Source organism: Erinaceus europaeus, chromosome 15, assembly GCF_950295315.1.
Source record: "Erinaceus europaeus chromosome 15, mEriEur2.1, whole genome shotgun sequence".
In the NCBI taxonomy this organism is placed as follows: domain Eukaryota; kingdom Metazoa; phylum Chordata; class Mammalia; order Eulipotyphla; family Erinaceidae; genus Erinaceus; species Erinaceus europaeus.
In genome coordinates, this window is record NC_080176.1 from 47,315,448 (window position 1) to 47,337,478 (window position 22,031).

Below are 22,031 nucleotides of genomic sequence, written 5' to 3' on the forward strand. Positions count from 1 at the left end.
AAATAAAATGAGTACTTACGACTACAAACTATTTTGCAGAGTTTAAAAATTCTATCTTATTTATTGGACATACAGGAATTGACAGTGAATAAGCAGTAGTGAGGCACAGAGAGAAGGAGGGATACCTGCAGACCTGCTTCATTGCTTGAGAAACTTGCCCCCTAGCAGGTGGGGGTCAGGAGTTTAGAGCCAGGCCAGTGTGCATTGTAACAAGTGCACTCAACCAAGGGCATCATCACTCAGTCCTTTTAGAGACTTAAAATAGTACTTCATTTATTTTAACAAGTGATGTATGGATAGAAAGACTATTTTTGGCTTAATTTCTAGGTAGAACACTCTTCTTTAAAAAAAAAGTTCACTAGCCACATATAACTTTAAAAAATTACACTAGGATATGTAGGACATTCAGTACTGTCTGAGACAGACTGCACGTATATTTCAGACAGGGTAGAATTTGCAAAAGTTAAGACCTGTATAACAAGTATGATTTTTCATATATCTGTTTAGTTTTGTCCTTTTTTTCTTCTTGGCTACTCTCAACATCATGAGCCCTGTGACCTAGAGCAAGTGAGAGAAGTTTCATTTGACTCATTGCTAAATAATTTAATTTCTAAATCTTATGTATGTTTGTATTCTTTTATTTTTACTACTTGTGGAGTATTTCACAAAATGGAAAGGTGGTAAGAGACATAGAGCCAGAATATTCAGAGAACTAAGTCTAAGAACCAGGAAAAAAAAAAGTTCAACAATTAATGAATTATCCTGTAACTTTTCTGCCTCAGGGGAAATAATTTTGACTCTTCTGGGTTTCGTTTCTAAGCAAAACAGTGTACACATTTGAGCTGACATCATCAAACTCAAACTCTACTTTGCCTTTTTAATCAAGTTAAACATTTTCTATTTTCATACTACTCAATTATTTTACGTACTCCTGATTTTTTTTTTTTTTGAAAAAAGAAAAGGAAGGTCCTGGAATATTTTAAAAGGTTTTATTTATCTTATAAGGAGAGATAGAGAGGAGGAGGAGGAGAAAGAAAGGGAACCAGGACATCACCCTTCTACATGTGCTTCTGAGGATTAAATTTAGGACTTCATGCTTGAGGCCCTAATGCTTTATCTACTGCACCACATCCTGGCCCACGGGCTTGGAATTTCTTATGGAAGGGTAATGGAGTTCTAAAAGGCATAATAATATAGACTTGATATGCATGTAAAATTCCCAGTTTTATATTTTCACTGCTATGTGTTGGTTTTTCCGGATGTTCCCTTTATTCTTTTGCAGAAGTTCTATTTCACAATGGGATACTGATCAGACCTGTTATTCTAATGGTAGAATCCCAAAGGAGAACATGTTTCAGATGTAAAGTATTCCCTTCAGATTCCCTGGCGGTCATGGAAAGCAGGAGAAATTCTTGATGTATGAAGTCACTGTCACTATTGTCAAAGCACTGTAGTGTAGGAAATGAACCGCAAATAAAATCAAAGAATATTTCTTCCAAAGCATTGAATATTAGTGCACAAACAACACTTTTTTATTAAAGTATAAAATATTTCACATCAAATCCCAGTGTTTAAATACCTAGAGGACACATTCAGTCTAGGTATTACAGGTGGCACATTTTTGGCACACTAAACAATACATATAACATATACACAAAAGTACCCAAACAATTTATGTTTAAAAGTAGAAAAATTTGTATAGATCTAACTTGCCTCCCTAGAAAATGGCACTATAAATGTAGTTATCTGTTCTTTATAGAATTAATTTTCAGGTATGCCATACTATTTTTCTTTAAAGGCTTCTTAAGTCTAAATTAAATCACCAAAGCCCTAATAAAGTAATATTAAAGTTGAACTAAAGTCCATGAGAGCAAGACAATTGGGAGGTAGGTTAGAATTCTTTTCTTACTCTTCAACCTTAAATCAGACTGCTGTGTTAAGATATTGTAATGATCTAAGACAGTGTGTCATCTTTCATGCCAGGCAGCATATGTTACAATTTCTGAATTAGAGAACAGCTATTTCCCCAAATTATTATTTTAACTACACAGTAATTCTCAGTTGAGATTTAGGTCAGGCATCAAAAGTTACTCTATAATTTTGGGAATGAATGCCATAACCCTCAGTTCAAAGTATAATCGTTAAGGCTTCCTATCTAGAAATACATTATAAGTCACATAGGAAATTAAGGGAAAATTTTAATTATTGTTTAACACAGGGATAAGAATTTGTTGTCTGTGTATTAAAAAATAGCAGTTCTAAGCAAGTGATTTCAATGTGACAAAATAGCCACAAACAGCCCCAATATAAGTTGCAAAATCAAACATTCAAGCATGAAAAGTCTTTTTCTTAAGATATTTTCAAGCTTCATCCTTTTTTCTGCAATAACTAAAGCAAAGCCACAGTAGCTGCAGCCATTTGCATCTAAGGAAGAGATGTTTTGCTTTGGTGATATAGTTAATGAGTCTAAAAATATTCAGTATAATAATTCTGTCAAAGCCCCCACAGTCTCCTCAATGAGCGGAAGCCTGCAGGATTCCAATGGGGAGCCAAGTAATGAGCTCTCAGCATTCGCTCCCACACCGTCCAGGCGAAATATACTCGGGCCTGTATGGTTCCACATCATTAGCAACATGAAACAAAGACACATGCTTGACTTTAATAAGCGACTAAAGTTGCTGGCTTACTAGTCTGTTACTAAACGTAAACTCTGTCTCAGTGTTTTACAACAGCTCCTCGCAGAGAAACTAGAGAGGCTTCTGGCAAACGGAGTTAGGTTTAATTTAATGTGACAAATGATTGAGCAATGTGGAAAAAAAAAAGACACAGGAAGTGATGAGTTTCTGACAGGAAGTCTCCTGGGCTCACTGCAGACTGCAGTCTCATTGTTGGAGATGAGGGTTACAGTGGGCAGCAGGGGTAGGACTATAGGCATATGTAACTGAGTTTTAGTTGATATGCTTGCAAGACAAGAAGTGAACAAGCTTATTTCCCACTGGGAAAGGTTCAGACATGATTAACTTGGGCATGACCAAATAGGTCAATAATATGACAATGAATTTCTAGCACAATAATTAAGTGGGGAAATTTGTGTGATTTGTTCTTCTTGCATCAGCATGGATTCATTAAGTTTCTGTTATTAGTTGAAGTCACATAGCTACAGTTTAAGATAGTGATGATTCAATTTGAAATTCAATACTTAAAAGTTACTTCCAGAAAACATCATTAAATTATTTGACTTTCTAGTGTAGGTTCCTGCATTTCAATATTGAAAAAGTGGTCTTCAATCAAACTAGACATGCATGCTAATTATTTCAAGACTGAGATTTCATCTGATACCAGGTCTTATTGATATCAGCCACCAGGTTAAAGAAAGGATTATTGTAGAGAATGAATTAGGTTAAAAAAAAAACTTTACTTTGAGATATTAGAACATAATATATTTGACACAATAATCCTGTTATTAAAATACTTTTAATACAATTCTGCTTCTACCTAATTAACATTGGGGTCTAAATGTACTAATACATATTTTTCTTTTTAATTTTTTTAATTTGTATTTATTTGATAGATACAACAAGAAATTGAGAGGGAAGGGGGAGACAGAAAAGGAGATAGACAGAGATACCTGCAATATTGCTTCATCACTCGCAATGCTTCTCCCCTGTAGGTGGGGACTGGTGCCTTGAACCCAGGTCCTTGTGCATTGTCACATGTGCACTTAACCATGTGTGCCACCACCTGGCCCCTGCTTTTTCCTTAATATCGCAAACTATGCATCTTATTGTGATTATGCCTTTGGTAAGTAGAAGGCAAAAACAACAGACTTCTGCAACAGTTCAGTGTGAATAGCAAAGACACTAAACCATACATTATAAATCACTGTTATGGTGACACAACTATTTTGTCCACAAGGTTGTAAGGTATAGTCATATTTTGAAAAAGTCATCACACACATTAAATGGTCAACTTCCACAGTAAGGTCCTCATTTGACATTCTAGAATATTTTTGAGATTTACATCATTCCCCTAAATTTTTTCTTTTGACAAGTTCCTAATTTTGAAAATGGGACTAATTTAGTTTTCTGATATTTCTTGTATCTGTTCTTAAGCTTTTAAAAAAATAGCTAGTTAATTAATTAATCATGAGGGGCGAGGAGCAAGCCGAGAACTGCTCAGTTGTGGTTCAAGGTGGTGCCAGGAATTGGATTTCTACCCTCTGGGGTCTCAGGCATACAAAATTCCGGACTACAACAAGCTGGCTTTTCTTCATTGCTCTCCATAGCTTCTTATCAATAATTGACAGTTTTTCCTTGATCATGTTGACATGCTTTCAGGACACATTAAAACATTAATGTTTCTAGGCACTACTAGTATTTTTTTTTGTATAATATCTGGATTCTCTTGCTCTTACTTATTTTACCCACTCCAAGTTTATGTTGATATCTTTGGTGAAGAAGATGGGAGTCAAATACAAGTTCATTAATACATTTTTTTAATTCTGTTTAACTTAAGAATATTCCTCTCAAAATGGTTGGCACATACTAATCTTTTCATTTTTTATGTAGTTTGTTTTATTATAAAGTGGTTTTACAGGTACATGTAATATGATAATAACGAAACAATTTTTTTTTCCAGAGTGTTGCTCAACTCAGGTTTATGGTAGTAGTGGGATTTAAGCAGGGACTTTAGACCCTCAGGCAGGGAGTCATTTGCCCATTATGCTACCTATGATATATCTATTTTTAAAAATCATTATTATATTCATTTATTTATTTTTACCACAGCACTACTCAGCTCTGGCTTATGGTGGTACTGGGGATTGAACCTAGAACTTTGAAGCTTTAGGGTTGAAAGTCCTTCTGCATAATCAATATGCCATCTTCCCTGATTAGAATACAGATTTTTTTAAGTTTTTTTTTATTTTCTTAGTATCTTTCTTTATTTCATAGAGGCAGTCAGATATTGAGAGGGAGAGGGAGATAGAGAACACCAGAGAGACACCTGCAGTACTGCTTCACCACTCGTGAAGCTTTCTCCCTGCTGGTAGAGACTGGGGGTTTGAACCCAGGTCCTTGTGCACTGTAATGTGTGTGCTCAACCACGTGCGGCCCCCAGAATATGGACTTTTTTTATAAAAAAAAACTATTTTATTTATTTATTTACTAGATAGAGACAGAGAGAAATTGAGAAGGGAGGTGAGAGACATAGAGAGAAAGAGACTGAGAGATACCTACAGCCCTGCTTCACTACTTGTGAAGCTTTCCCTTTGCAGTTGGGAACAAGGGGTTTGAACTCAGGTCCTTGCACACTATATTGTGAGCAATCAACCAGGTGTGCCACTGCCTTGCTCCAAATATGAATTTTTTTACACTACAAATTATTATAAATGTGTAAGTGAAGGTGCAGAGGAACCTGGGCACTGGTTTTCAAAAATACTTTACTAGTGTGTAGTTTATTTCATACTGAAAATGAAGTTGCTATAAACTCCTGATATAGTCATTCCTCTCCTTTTATATTAATTTAGATTTAACAGGCCTTTTCCTCTACCTTAATATCACAATTTTTCTGTTACTCCCAGTTTCCTACCCTAGTCCTTGAAATCCCTGGAGGCTTCTCATCCTCAGTCATGTCTCACTTCCCAAGTAAACTTAGTAAAGTTCATTTCACTTCACTCTCTCTGAGTACATGTACTATATATTTTTCTTTTGCTAATCTGTCAAATGTTGTTTGAATTATTTATCCAGCTCATGAACCCAGAGGACCAGATATTTTCTAACTATCCCTATTGAAGATACAGGATGAATTTTTGCTTGTAACTGAAATAAGTAACATTATTTGACCTTCCAAAGTGTGAAAATAAAGTGTGAGCCTTGAGTGTAAAGGGACTTTAGAAATGTAGAAACAAGTGAGAAATAAGGTTTTTTTCTCTCTTGCTTATTAATATTAAATATCTCTAGATATAATAGAGGAGACATTTATACAAATATACAAATACATTCCAATTATATAAATACTCTTGTGTCTCGTGACCTATACTATGGTCATATTGCATAAAAGAACTTATTTTGTAAAATCATAGTAATAAAGATAGTTCTTGAATTCTGTAGTTAGGACCTCAGGAAATATGCTTATCTATAAAAAAAATAAAATAAAAATATATACATAATTATGAAAATTAACCAAGTCTTCCAATAATTTGAAGTAGATATATTCACTGAAAATGGTTAAATATTGATAAGAATATCAATTTTTTAATTGCTATCAGAGTTATAGCTTAGACTGGATGCCAGCACTAGAATCTACCACTCCTGATGGCCAAATTTTCCCTTTTGTTTTTCTTTCTATTTTGTTTGATGACAGAATATTTGAGAAGGGAGAGAGGAGGGGGAGATAGGAGGGGTGAGAGAAAGACAGACACCTGTGGACCTACTTCACCATTCATGAAGCACCATTTCCCACCCCACCTGCAGGGGTGGGGAGTGGGGGCTCTAACTCAGGTCCTTCCTTCCACATAGTAACTTATGCATTCAACTGGGTGTGCCAGTACTGGCCTCCAAGGAAATCACATCTTTTTGGTGTTTCAACTTGACTTATTCTCATTCTCTAGTTTATAGTTCTTCACAAACTTGGAAAACCAATGGGCTTAAAGTTCCAGTAACTAAAAAATTCACTTATCAGAAACTCAAGATAACAGAAATGATTTGGAGAACCTCAAGAAGTCCTACAACTTGGTCATTTTCACTATTGAGTCTGTTATAAACAAGAGTTATAACATGTGGTCAGTGTAAACAATCTATCTCCTGTAAAAATGAGTCTTGTAAGACAATATTTCCTCAAAAATAAAAATAGAAAGAGAGAGAGAGAAATGGATGACACTGAACATCTTAAGTGATAACAAAAAAGTCAGTGAATTAAAGTGCTGGTGTTTTGAAAATATCCATAAATCTTGAAAACCTTTAGCAAGACTTACAAAGAAAGTAAGGCACAAGACACAAACTATTCAATTCAGCAGTGAAATAGGAGATATCACCACAGAATCATGTTGACATCAAAGCAAAAAAGCCTAGAAGAGTACGAATTTAATACCTCTACTCATACTCTGAAATCAAGATGTTTACCACTGCTATGAGGTGTATGATCTTCCTTCAGATTCATTTGGGTTTGGTCAGAATTCAGGTGCTTGGAGTAGTACTACTGTGGTTCCCGTTGTTTTTCTAGCTGCTGAACAGTTTGATTTTAGTATCTTCAGGCCACCATTTTGCTCTAGTCACAGGCACATTTAATGAAATCACAGCTAGCAGGGATAGAAGTTATTGCAGATGGTTGAGCACACATGTTACCATGTGCAGAGGGACCTACCTTTAAGCCCCTAAGCCTTAGGAAGAAGAAAACAGAAGCTTCACCAGTGGTGAAGCAGTGCTGCAGATATCTTTTTCCCTCTCCCTTTCTCCTTCCCCTTCCCCTCTCAATTTCTCTGTCTCTCTCTTAAATAAATTATTATAAAAAAAATAAAAAGAAAGGAAGGAAGAAATCATAGCTAGCTTCTTCAAACCAGCAGAAATGTACTCTTTCTATGGATTCTTAGGGCATAATTTAATCAAGGGAAATTATTCTTCATAATCAGATGTTTGCTACACTCATGATGAAGTGATTTCTTTGTGTGTGCCAACAAGAGCAGTGTGGAGATCTTGAATACCATTTTACAGTTATTAAATAATACAAATGTACAGTTGTTTATGCTCTTGATTACACCTATGCATACTTAAAATTATTTAGTATGTTTCTAGTTCTCTGACAAGTAGAGGTGATAGTTTTGCACCTCAATATACCTATGACTCATCAGTTGTCACAGCTTCAGTACTACCACATCAAAAGATCCACTACTTATTCCTTCCATGGTTCTGTCCCTATTTTTTTATACTAAAAACTACAGTTTTTATGGTATATAGAAATTAGTTTCTGTGCTTGCTTTGGCAGCACATATACTAAAAACTGGAACGATACAGAGAAGATTAGCATGGCCCCTGCGTAAGAATGACACGCAAATTCATGAAGCATTCCATATTTTCCCTCAATAAAATTGTGTAAAAAACAAGTTTCTCTGTTGTGTTGCTCCACTTAATTCTTCATATATATTTTCACCTCCAGGGTTATTGCTAGGGGTCAGTGCCTGCACTACGAATCCACTGCTCGTGGAGGCCTTCACCCCCCCCCCCATTTTCGTTGCCCTTGCTGCTGTTATCATTACTACTGTTGTTGCTGTTGTTAGGAGAGAAAGGAGAGTATGGGAAGACAGATGAGGAGAGCAAAAGATAGACACCTGCAGACCTGCTTCACCACTTGTGAGGTGACCTCCTACAGGTAGGCAGCTGGGTGCTAGAACCAGGATGCTTGTGTGGGTCCTTGCTTCGTGCCATGTGCACTTAATCCATTGCACTACCTACCCTGCCCCTGTTACCACTTAAATCTTTATGAGTTTGTTTGCTTTGGCTATTTATATTCCACACGTGAGTGATACCACCTAGTTAACTGTCTTTCACTTCCTTATTCATTTAACACAATGGTGACATATATTTCCTGAAAGACATGATGCTTTTCAATTTTTTTACTTATATATTCCTGGAGAAGATAAGCAGAGAGAGAGAAAGAACCAGACATCATTCTTGTACATGTGCTACCAGGGATTAAACCCAAGACCTCGTGCTTGAGAGAGTCCAATGCTTTATCCACTGCACCATCTCCCTAACCACAGGTTGCTTTCTTCTGTAATGACTGAGAAGTCACTGAGTAGGTTTGGGATTAATTTATCTTAGAGACTGTCAAACCTCCTGGATTTGAGGCTCAGTGTCCTTTAATTTGGGGACATTCTCAGTTATAATTTCTTCAAATATACGTTTTGTTCCTTTTGTTCTTCCAGTTTTCTTCTTTTGTATTCCTATAACATAAATGTTTCTCTCCATGATATTCCATAATCTATTTAAATTACCTTCAGTTGTTTAGGCCTCTGCCAATTGTTCTGTCACTGCAGTTTTCATTCCTCTGACTACTATTAATTTATTTATTAACCTCCTCATTATTCCTCTGAATTTGTTGTATCCTCCATAATCTTTTCAATTCAGTAAGAAACTCTAGGACATAGTTCTAAGTTATTCATGGGGAGGTTCATATGATTTTGTTGAATTTGGAGCTTTTTTCAAGGTGCTATCTTGATCCAACATTGCAGGTGAATCACATTGTCTCCTCATTATGTGATTCCCTGGGAAGGTGTAGAGGCCATGAGTAACAATGCTCTAATCAGGCTGAAATTGGCTTGAGCTGAACTAACTGTTGGGTAAACTGTGCCTGGCTGATTGGCTAGGGCTGAAACTGCTTAAACTAAAGTGGCTGCAAGGAGGTCTGGCTGGAGCTGGACGGGCTGTAATTGGGTGGATTGAACTGGCAAGGGCAGAACTAGGAGTAGGTTAAATCCAGTAACCAGCACAACTGCAGCCAGTATGCAGTGGATAGTTATGGCAGAAGTGGTGCCCATGCAGTCAGCAGCAGGAACAGCTGTGTCAGACTAGTGATTAGAACTAGTTAGGTCATTGTCCCCACAACCCCTCCAGCATTTGTTGCTGCTGTCATTTCTGATGTGTGACATTCTCACAGGAATGAGGAGGTATCTCATTGTCTTTATTTACATTTCTCTGACAATCAGTGACTTGGAGTAATTCTTCATATGCCTGTTGACCTTTTGTATCTCTTCTGTAGTGATTTCCTTTTCATCTTTTCCCCACTTTTGAATTGGGTCATTTGCTTTTTGTTACTGAGTTTGGTGAGCTCTTTTATATTTTGTTTATTAGCCTCTTGTCTCACATATGGAATGTAAAGATTGTCTCCCATTCTGTGAGGGGTCTCTTTCTTTTGCTGTGAAGAAGCATTTCAATTTGATGTAAAAATCCCATTGTTTATTTTGTTTTAGTCTTCCTTGAAACAGGGTTTGTATCATTAAAGATGTCCTTAATATTTAGATGGGAAAGGTATCCACCAATATTTTCCTCTAAGTATTTGATAGTTTCTGGTCTAAATCCAAGTCCTTGATACATTTGGAGTTTACTTGTTTTTATTATGAGATAAAGTTGTTCAGCTTCATTCTTTTGCATGTTTCAACCAGTTTTCCCTGCAGTATTTATTGACGAGACCTTCCTTGCACCATTTAATAGTGTGGGCTCTTTTATAAAAAATGAATTGGGTGCAGCCTAGAATGTTCCTAGCCATGACCACAGTATGTGAGCTCAGACCTACAGGGATACAGAGGTTACACAGACTCCTGTGCAGAATATGAAACCCAGATCAGATTGATGGGGCCTATAGTTAATGTAATTTGTATACTTTTCTAATATTTGCAAGCTACTCTCTACTTTGATCCAGTTTTCTAGTCCTATTTCCAACTCTCACACAATCTCCCAAGACTATTCCTTTAGCCCAACTCCATGTTGGCTGTCAGGCTCAGGCAAAAATTAGTAAAGTCATGGGTCCTTTGGAATATACTGTTCTGCTTTATATCTTTTTAAAAAAAGATTTTCTGTTTTTTTATATTTATTTATTTATTTTCCCTTTTGTTGCCCTTGTTGTCTAACATTGTTGTGGTTATTGATGTTGTTATTGTTGGATAGGACAGAGAGAAATGGAGAGAGGAGGGTAATACAGAGATGGGGAGAGAAAGATAGACCCCATGCAGACTTGCTTCACCACTTGTGTAGTGACTCCCCTGCAGGTGGGGAGCCGGGGTCTCCAACCAGGATCCTCACGCCGGTCCTTGTGCTTTGCGCCACGTGTGCTTAACCCGCTGCACCACCGTTCAACTCCCCTGCTTTATATCTTATGCTTTTCAGTCACCAAGTTACAGATGCTACCATGAAGCCAACCTGACTTCCCTAGACAGAGAACCTCACCAATGTGTTCTGGAATCCCAGCTCTCCAGAGCCTGGCCCCACTAGGGAAAGAGAGAGAAAGGCTTGGAGTATGGATTGACCTGCCAATGCCCATGTCCAGCAGAGAAGCAATTGCAGAAGCCAGACCTTACCTTCTGCATGGCATGGCCCTGGGTCCATACTCCCAGAGGGATAAAGAGTAGGGAAATTTCCAGTGGAGAGGGTGGGATACAGAACTGTGGTGGTGGGAATTGTGTGGAATTGTACCCTTCTTATCCTACTGTCTTGTCAATCATTAATAAATGAATTATAAATAAGTTTAAAAAGGGAGAGAGAGAAAGAGAGAAGGAGAGAGAAATCTAAAAGAGAACTAGGTAGGCCAGATAGCTGCCCCGAGATCCTGGCCTAGAGACATGGGATCAAATAGGGTGCCAATTTTTTCCTTAGTTGTAAGTCTCTCTATCCTTGCTGCTTATATTCTGCATTTTTATATTTTGCGATTAGTTTATCTGAGCACTAAGTTCATGTTCTTGCTTGTTTTCCAATGTAAGTTGTATCTGTCATGATAGTGGTGGTGAGAGCAGAGGCTGCTAGTCTGATGGCATATTAACCAGAAGTCATATCCAAAGTTTTAAGATTCATTTTCAAGACAGGATAGTAGCATATATTAGTTGCCCAATAAGTGGAAGGTGAATGAAGTATAGTATGTTTAATTTATATTTGCTCTTTACTCATATTATACATTTACTGTTTCTCCATGTTACTTAAATAATACAATATGGAAGCCATTTCATAAAGACACACTTGCAGACCTGCTTCCCCTTTGCAAGTGGGGAGCAAGGGATAGAACCTAGGTTCTATGTGTGTACTCAACTGGATTTGAAATGTCATATTTCAAGTATATGCTAATGGATCAGAAAAGGTTAGAATTACCTACAAAGTGGAAATAAGTCATAAACATTTAAAATCTATAGCAGTATAATTTTAATTTCCTCTTATATCTTTTAAATATCAGCCTTTATTTCACCTGATCATCTTTCATCTTTTGTAATGTCAAAAAACTAGACATACATTTACTATCTTTCAGAAAAGCACATTAAACTCTGCTTCTGACTTTTTGTCAATATGCCCCAAAAGAATATTAATTGTATATTAATTGCAGAGTAAATAAAACTGATATTTGAAGGTTCTCTAGGATATTTTTATCTCTTGGGAAATAGTGAAGTGTTTCAAGAATGTTTTTCACTACAAAAACAAACAAAACAAACAAAACAAAAGTCAAACAAATAAACAAAAAACACCAAACTAACTATAGGTTAGAGCCACAGCAATAAGAAAATAAACCACGACCCTACTTCCAGTCAGGGAGCCAGAGGACCCAGACGCTTTGTCCCAGGTGCCAGAGAGGCTACATCTCAAAAGGGACTACCATTCTAAAACTCACAGGAATGGCACACCCCTGCCAAATTTAGATCTAAACAGGGATTTAAACTAGGCACGGGGCATCTCTCATCCTTGCTTTCAGGAGGGAATCAAGCAGATCACCACTTGGCACTGAGCCTCTTTTCCATAAACAAGAGCCCAGCCCGGGACCCAACCCATCACTCCACCTAGCATGCTATGTAACAATAGCAGAGGGGGAGCATGCAACCTGTGGGAGCTCCCAGTATAAAAACAGCCTGCTGGAGCAAGTAAACAGCGTGGATTCAGAGCCTGAGATTTTTTGTGGACCACCCCTGTTTTAGAGAGGGGACACCCTACTATGCCTATAAAGATTGATAAAATTCCTTTCAAATGCTTGATAGATACAGGGGCAGACAAAATAATTTTAAGAGGAGCAGAGGTTCCCCCGAGTTGGGAACTCTTTCCAGGACCACGCCTACATGACAAAGGAGGATTAACGCAAGTTTCCTCACGGGAGACTCACTTGTGTGAGAAGACCCTGATGGCACTACCGGACATTTTCGTCCATTAGTAGCCGACATTAGCACCAACTTATTAGGCAGAGATTTGCTGGAATCTCTTGAGGTGGTATTGGCTTAAGACACCACTTCTTCTAGCGTTTGCCCTTCTTCCATAGCCAGTCAACAGTGTTAGGTTGAGCCTGATGTAAAGTTTCGAGACCTCCTTTGAATCTGGAGAGGTGGCAGTCATTGACTATGTGGGTCATAGTCTGTCTGTAGCCGCAGGGGCAGTTCGGGTCATCTCTGGCTCCCCAGCGATGGAACATAGCGGCGCACCGGCCATGGCCTGTTCGATAGCGATTGAGGAGGGCCCAATCATAACATGCTAGGTCAAAGCCGGGTTGACGCTTGCAGGGGTCTGTGATGAGGTGTTTGTTCTTTACCTCAGCTGACTGCCAACTCTGTTTCCAAGAGACTGGAACAGAGAAGTTCAGTGTAGGCGTAGGGGACCAGATTGGGTGACGAGACGTCAAGCGTTGGACAGGGTGGGTGAAGATATCCGCGTATATTGGCTGGTCCGGTCGAGCGTAGATGTGGGAAATGAACTTAGATGATGCCGCATCCTGACAAATATCTGGCGGGGCGATGTTGCTAAGAACTGGCAGCCATGGAACCGGGGTGGAACGGATGGTTCCAGAAATTATCCTCATGGAGGAATATAATTTGGAATCGACCAAGTGGACGTGGGGGCTACGGAACCATACTGGGGCACAGTATTCTGCAGTGGAATAGCATAATGCCAGAGATGATGATCGTAGTGTGGAAGCGCTCGCGCCCCATGAGGAGCTGGCCAGTCTTGCAATGATGTTATTCCTCGCGCCCACCTTTGCTGCAGTTTTTATGAGATGTTTGTGAAATGACAGAGTGCGATCGAGAGTAACGCCAAGATAGACTGGCTGGGCTTCATGCCGGATTCTCGTACCGCCAAGCTGCACATTAAGCTCACGCAAGACCGAGGCATGGTGTAGATGGAAAACAGATGATACCATTTTTGCAGTGCTAGGGATTAGTCACCATTTTTTACAGTAATCAGATATCAGAGACATGTCTTTCGTGAGTGTTTCCTCGAGGATGTCGAACTTGGATGCCTGAGTTGCACAGCAGATGTCATCGGCGTAGATGAACTTCCTTGAAGAAGTTTCTGGGAGGTCATTGATGTAAATATTAAATAGCGTAGGAGCCAGAACAGAGCCCTGGGGGAGGCCACTTGAGACAAGTCTCCATCTGCTAGACTTGTCACCCAGATGCACCCGGAATCTTCTGTTTTGGAGAAGAAACGATATAGTGTTGGCCACCCATGGAGGCAGGCATCTTGAGATCTTGACTAGGAGACCACGGTGCCAGACACCACTTCTGCAGGGTAACGCTCTCACCTCCGTGAGACTTCTAGACCTGACCAGCACCCTCAATACTAACTGCTACTGTTCGTAACCGAACTCCCCACTTAGATTGGCTTTCTAAGGAGCCTGTCTGGGTAGAGCAGTGGCCTTTACCTAGGGAGATGCTAGAAATCTTAAAGGAACTTGTCCAAGAGCACTTGTCTTTGGGACATATTCGTCATTCTGGGAGCCTGTGGAACACCCCTGTTTTTGTGATTAGAAAACGCTTGGGAAAATGGCGCCTCCTCCAAGACCTCCGTGTGGTTAATAAAACCATGCAGGCTCTGGTCGAGTTCTCTCCAACCCAGAGAGTACATGCCCGGGAAGAGGCACCCCCACACTAGCCCGGCAAGAACATTATAGTATCAGTCTCTATACATATAGAAAATGTGGGCTCTATGTGCAAGGGTGAAACACACAGCTGAAGGTGGCAAAGCACAGGCATCATTAATGAGGGTTTATTTTTAGAAAGGACCCTTTAAAAGTATAAAGTCTGGGGAGGCATCACAGTGGTTGTGTTAAAGAGTTTTTTGCCTGAAGCTCTCAGATCCTAGGTTCAATCACTTATACTACCACAAACCAGTGCCATGCAGCTCTCTGGTTAAAATTAGGGAAAAAAATGATTAAAAAATGAAACACATAAGGCTTGATATCTATTTATTCAAATCCTAGATACCAAATATCTAGTCTTAGAAGTAGCTTCTCTGTTTTCAACTTTTTCTTTTTGCAGATGAGCTCATAAGAACTTTCACTGATCCTGGAACAGTATTTCATTCAGAAAGAGAAACAGAAAGTGTGAAAGACTGGTGAGAGACACAGCAGGATCTGAACTGCTCTCTTCCTATAGTTCTCCTGTGTGGTGCTGGGACTTGAAATTGGGTCACTCATAGCAAGGCAGGTGCACTACCAAGTGAGCTCTTTCTGTAGTCCCTGAAGTAACACTTTTGAAAAGATATTATTTTATGATGAGAGAGGGCCCTGTGATGCAAAAACATCCTTTGGTGAAGGAATAGAAAACAATGACCAGTAACAATGACACTACAAAAACTGGCTATTTAGAAGAGAGATTGAAAAAATAAGGAATCAACTATTAAACTTCTTACTCTATGGTCAGAAAAAGCAATCAACTCAATCATGAAACTAAGACAGAAAATAATAAAAAAGGTTAAAGTACTAAATTCCGCAAGTCCAAATGTTTAACTTATTATCTTAAATATCCTTAAATAGAACTATTTTTTTCTTCTAGCATGGTACATACTACCATGTGATTTCACAGTTACGTGTTGAAATAAATTGAAATAATGCAAAGGTGAAGAATTGTGGGACTCCTGATGACAGACACAAGTCCTGATGGACTTGGGGCTCAAGAGTTACATAGTAAGATGGCTGGCTATAAAAAAAATCAGTGGCAAACACTAAACAACAAGAATAAATTGATCCCTTTTACTATAGCAATAAAATCAATCAAGTTTCTAGGAATAAACTGAACATAGAAGGTGAAAGATTTGTATATTGTGAATTATGTCACTACTCAAGGAAACAGAAAGAGATACAAAGAAATGAAAAGATATACCATACTTATGGACTAGAAGAATTATTAGTCAAAATGATAATCCTACCTAGAGCCATATCAGACTGAATGTAATCTCTATCAAGGTCTAAATGAATAACTTTAAGGGAATAGAACAAAAGCTATGAAAGGTTATCTGTAATAGGAAAACATAGAATTACCAAAGCCCTCTTGAGGAAAAAACAAGAACAAGACTGGAGGTAGAGATGCCATATGTCCTGACCTCAAATTATATTGCAAAGCTACAGTAATCAAAACTGCCTAGCACTGGACCCAAAATAGACAAAAGTGGAATAGTATTGAGATCCTAGAAATAAATCCAACACCTATAAACAACTAATTTTTGACAAGAGGGATCAAAACATTAAGTGGTGTTGGGAAAATTGGATTGAAATGTGCAAACATAAAATTGGACTAGCATATATCAACATGCACAAAGTCAACTCCAGTTGGATCAAAGATTTAGAACAGAAACTATCAAATACACCAAATAAAGTACTGGCAGAACATTTTATGATCTATACATCTGTAATATCTTCAAAGATTCAAGTCCAACAGCAAGGAAAATAAAATAAAAAAGAAACCAGGTCTACATCAAAGAGATCCATGAATAAAACTGAGGACAGCCTACAGAAGACCATTTAAAATTTTGCATTTCTGGGTTTTCATTGATGACCTGAAATGAAAATTCTCACAATCTACTGTTTAGATATAAAACTAGTACAAAGTCAATTGACATAATAAACTAAATATTTTACCAGCAAAGGCAGATATAAGAAAACCATGAACAGTAATTTCATAAATTAAATGATACTATTTAACATCCAAACTATTTTAGAGAAAAAATATTGAGCAAGTGTTACCAATTGTGTGATAATGCTATAACCCATAATTCAATGAGAAATGAGACACTGTATGTTTGCCACTCAGTAGCTATTTCATATACTCATTAGGAGATAATTTGAATTTTCTTTATAAATATATTTATTTATTATTGGATAGAGACAGAAAAATTGAGAGGGGAAGGGGAGATAAAGTGGTAGAGAGATACCTGCAGCCCTGCTTCACCATTAACGAAACTTTACCCCTGCAGGTGGGAATCAGGGGCTTGAACCAGAGTCTTTGCACACTGTACTGTATGTTTAACCAGGTGTACCACTACCTGGTCCCTGATAATTTAAATTTTCATTGCTAAAAATAAGTCAATAAATATAGCAAGGAATGGTTTATACATTTAATACATTTAATATATTTTATATATTAAATATATAATACATTTAATATATTTTATATATTATACATTTATAATTTTATACATTTAATACATTCACTTACTTCCTTCGCTGTAATTCAACTCAACCTTACTTATATGGCAAAATATCACATTAGAAATAAAATTATGGGGGAGTCGGGAGATAGCGCAAAGGGTTAAGTGCAAGTGGCGCAAAGCCCAAGGACCCATTAGGATCCTGGTTCCAGCCGCAGGCTCCCTACATGCAGGGGAGTCGCTTTACAGGCCTTGAAGCAGGTCTGCAGGCATCTCTCTTCCTCTCTATCTCCCCCTTCTCTCTCAATTTATGTCTGTCTCTATCCAATAACAAATAAATAAATAAATAAATTTTTAAAAAAGAAGTTTAAAAGAAAAAGAAAGACATTAAAGTATGGGGGGTTGGGCGGTAGCACAGTGGGTTAAGTGCACGTGGAGTAAAATGCAAGGACAGGAGTATGGATCCCAATTAGAGCCCCTGGCTCCCCACCTGCAGGGGAGTCGCTTCACAGGTAGTGAAGCAGGTCTGCAGGTGTCTGTCTTTCTCTCCTCTCTATAGAGTCTTCCTCTCCTCTCTCCATTTCTCTCTGTCCTATCCAACAATGAATGACATCAACAATAATAATAATAGCCACAACAAGGCTACAACAACAAGGGCAACAAAAGGGGGGGAAATGGCCTTCAGGAGCAGTGAATTCATGGTGTAGGCACTGAGCCCTGGCAATAACATTGGAGGCAAAAAAAAAAAAAAAGAAATTAAATTATGTTAGGCTTAAATACTTTTGGCAGCACCAAGCAATAAGGGAACATGCATTGTTCTGACTTATATTACTTAAAAGAATCAACTGAAAAAGCAAAGATATCGCACTTATCCTAGTTCTCTTGCTATAGTCAGCTAAATAATCAGAGCAGAATTAGGAGGAAAAAAATAGCACAATAAAGAAAAAGTGAATTCAAACCTCAGGCTTATAATGTCCCAGGGCCGATATCAATGGTTCCTCTTTCTCTAAGTTCATTCCTTTCCTCTCATAGATTCTTTAGCTCATAATTTCAACCAATTATGCTACAGCAGTAGTCTGCATTTGGGGCATTTTAGTTCTGTGTTATGTATGCATTTTACATGCTATGTTTGTTATATATGAAGCCATCAGCTTCCCAATTGATGCCTCTAATTTAGTATATTTTAAGGCATAAAATATTCTTTATGGATGGAACTCTGTCTGCTTAATCCATCTGCCAGCCAAATTCTTTTTTTTTTTTCTTCTGGCCAAATATTGCTTAAGGCCTTCAAGTGTTTCTTCATCTGTGAAATGAAAAGAGGTACTTCCAACCTAAAATGCCTTGATCTTCATGTCCCCTTGTCAGTTCAAAAATCTTTCTACAGATGTATAGACTAAGAAGCAAAGTATTCAGTACTGCGAATGGACTCTTAGTTTTCTCTAAGTCTCTATAGTGAAGGTCTAATGATAAATTATTATATATGTTTTGCTGCTTTTCAAAATTTATAATGTCTTCAAGGATTTTCTTAGACAGGAAATTTTACTTAAATGCTAGCTGAAAAGTTGTTTTTTATTGAATAGTAACTTTAAACCTTCTAAACATAAAAAGCCAACAATGAAGACTGGATTTTCTAAGAAAGGCCAATCACACATGTTCACAGTTGAAGTATGCCTCTTATCCTCAGTACCTCCAAATGTGACATGATTTGAAAATTGGACCTTTACAAGAGCAATCAAGCTAATTAGGTCATTAGTGTGGGCTGATTTAGCACGATCAGTGTCCATTTAAACAGGGGAAATCTAGACATAGAGACAGACATACAAAATTTGTAGGGAAAAGGGAAGTGAAGATAGTCACTTACAAGCCAAGTAGCAACTAAAGCTACAAGAAGCTGGGAGAGAGACTCAAGGCAGATTTTTCTCTAGAACCTGTAGAGAGACTATAGATCTGCTGACACCGCAATCTTGGATTTACATTTTCCAGAATATAAAAAAATCAATTTCTGCTTTTCTAAGCAGCACAGTTTTTGGCTATAGCAACTAAAGGACACAAAAACTTGTTTCAAACAATCTGATGCATTTTGGTTGTAAAATTTTGTGATAACTATTTCCTGGAAATTTCTAGAAACAGAAGTTATGGCACCAGAATACTTTCTTTGCATTATTAAATAGAATGATTCTTGAAAAATATTTTTACATAATTATGAAATGAACCATGATATAAAATATTTATAATGCAAATAGCAATTTTCCAGCTTATTTGTCTCCTAACTGTGTTTTTATTTACAGGTGCTTTCAGATAAAAAAAGATTTCTGAAAGCTTTGGAGTGAATCATTTTATAACAAATCTCTGAGAATGTTTGTCCTCTATCCTGATTGTGAATTTTTAATTTTGCCTAGAAGTTCCAGGAAATCATCAAATAAAGTTTTAAGGTTCACTCTATTTTGGTCAAGAGGAAAGAGCAGACAACTGGTAGTGAAAAAAGAATAAGATCTAATAGTAATCTAATACAGTTTCAATGATGTTATTCCCAATAAGTAGGATCTCTACTAAAACTATCCAACACTAGATAAATCTGCTAAAATATTTTTAGAATTACTAAACATTTAAAAATAAATTTTACTTAAAACAATGCTTCCTACTCTATCCATTATTATAGAATGACATTGGATATAATAAGTCAGAATAGGATAATATTCAGAGGGCAAAATTAAAATTTTAAGACATTGGGTTCTAATAAATGGAGAAGAAGATTTTTAAAATATTTTATTTACTTATTTTCCCTTTTGTTGCCCTTGTTGTTCTTCATTCCTGTCCCACATCTTGGAATCTGAGTCTATGCCCAAAGTTTGGCGTCGTGTGAAGATTATAGTGGTTTTGAAACCAAAGAAAGACCCAACACTGGCCGCCAGCTATAGACCAATTTCTCTCCTCTCCGTGTGTTACAAACTCCTTGAGAGGCTGCTTCTGTCACGTATTTCTCCTCTTACAGAGAAATTCCTATCACCCGCCCAAGCTGGTTTCCGCCCAGGAAGATCTACCTGCGAACAATCCCTGGCCCTCTCAACTTACATTGAAAATGGATTCCAGAAGAATTTAAAGATGGGTGCTGTCTTTGTTGATCTCACAGCAGCCTATGACACGGTCTGGCACCGTGGTCTCCTAGTCAAGATCTCAAGATGCCTGCCTCCATGGGTGGCCAACACTATATCGTTTCTTCTCCAAAACAGAAGATTCTGGGTATATCTGGGTGACAAGTCTAGCAGATGGAGACTTGTCTCAAGTGGCCAACCCCAGGGCTCTGTTCTGGCTCCTACGCTATTTAATATTTACATCAATGACCTCCCAGAAACTTCTTCAAGGAAGTTCATCTACGCCGATGACATCTGCTGTGCAACTCAGGCATCAAAGTTCGACATCCTCGAGGAAACACTCACGAAAGACATGTCTCTGATATCTGATTACTGTAAAAAATGGCGACTAATTCCTAGCACTGCAAAAACGGTATCATCTGTTTTCCATCTACACCATGCCTCGGCCTCGCGTGAGCTTAATGTGCAGCTTGGCGGTACAAGAATCCGGCATGAAGCCCAGCCAGTCTATCTTGGCTTTACTCTCGATCGCACTCTGTCATTTCACGAACACTTCATAAAAACTGCAGCAAAGGTGGGCGCGAGGAATAACATCATTGCAAGACTGGCCAGCTCCTCATGGGGCGCGAGCGCTTCCACACTATGATCATCATCTCTGGCATTATGCTATTCCACTGCAGAATACTGTGCCCCAGTATGGTTCCGTAGCCCCCATGTCCACTTGGTCGATTCCAAATTATATTCCTCCATGAGGATAATTTCTGGAACCATCCGTTCCACCCCGGTTCCATGGCTGCCAGTTCTTAGCAACATCACCCCGCCAGATATTCGTCGGGATGCGGCATCATCTAAGTTCATTTCCCACGTCTACGCTCGACCGGACCTGCCAATATACGCGGATATCTTCGCCCACCCTGTTCAACGCTTGACGTCTTGTCACCCAATCTGGTCCCCCTACGCCTACACTGAACTTCTCTGTTCCAGTCTCTTGGAAACAGAGCTGGCAGTCAGCTGAGGTAAAGAACAAACACCTCATCACAGACCCCTGCAAGCATCAACCCGGCTTTGACCTAGCACGTTATGATTGGGCTCTCCTCAATTGCTATCGAACAGGCCATGGCTGGCCAGTGCGCCGCTATGTTCCATCGCTGGGGAGCCAGAGACGACCCGAACTGCCCCTGCGGCTACAGACAGACTATGACCCACATAGTCAATGACTGCCACCTCTCCAGATTCAAAGGAGGTCTCGAAACTTTACATCAGGCTCAACCTGATGCTGTTGACTGGCTATGGAAGAAGGGCAAACGCTAGAAGAAGAAGTTGTTCTTCATTGTTGTTGGAGTTATTATTGTTGTTATTAATTATGTCATTGTTTTTAGATAGGACAAAGAGAAATGGAGAGAGGAGCGAAAGGCAGAGAGGGCGGAGAGAAAGATACCTGCAGACCTGCTTCACCGCCTGTGAAGTGACTCCCCTGCAGGTAGGGAGCCAGGGGCTCAAACCGGGATCTTTACTCTGATCCTTGCGCTTTGCACCACGTGCACTTAACCCGATGCCCTACCTGACTCCCTAGAAGATGAACTTTTACTGAGTCTCTCTTACCACAGACTATGAATAGATAGGTCGATTGATGGGGTTCACAGTTAATGGTATTTATATACTTTGCTCATATTTGGGAGCTACTCTCTGCACTAATCTAGCTTTTTAATCTTTTTCTCAACTCTGACACCATCTTCCCAGAACATACTTTTAGTCTACTTGCATGTTAACTACCTGGCTCAGGCAAAAGTTACTAAAGTCATGGGCCCCTTGGAACATACCTAAAATGGATTTCCCAGCTTTT

General features: G+C 38.5%; 1 protein-coding gene and 1 non-coding gene across 2 annotated transcripts in view; one reads left to right on the forward strand and one right to left on the reverse strand.

The window, feature by feature from the left end:
- CCDC178 (coiled-coil domain containing 178) overlaps nucleotides 1-22,031 on the reverse strand; it is a 351,501-nt gene that overhangs the window by 76,446 nt on the left and 253,024 nt on the right. The window lies entirely within an intron of this gene.
- Nucleotides 7,965-8,072, forward strand: LOC132533212 (U6 spliceosomal RNA). The gene has a single exon (XR_009545119.1). It is a non-coding gene; the product is annotated as a U6 spliceosomal RNA (small nuclear RNA).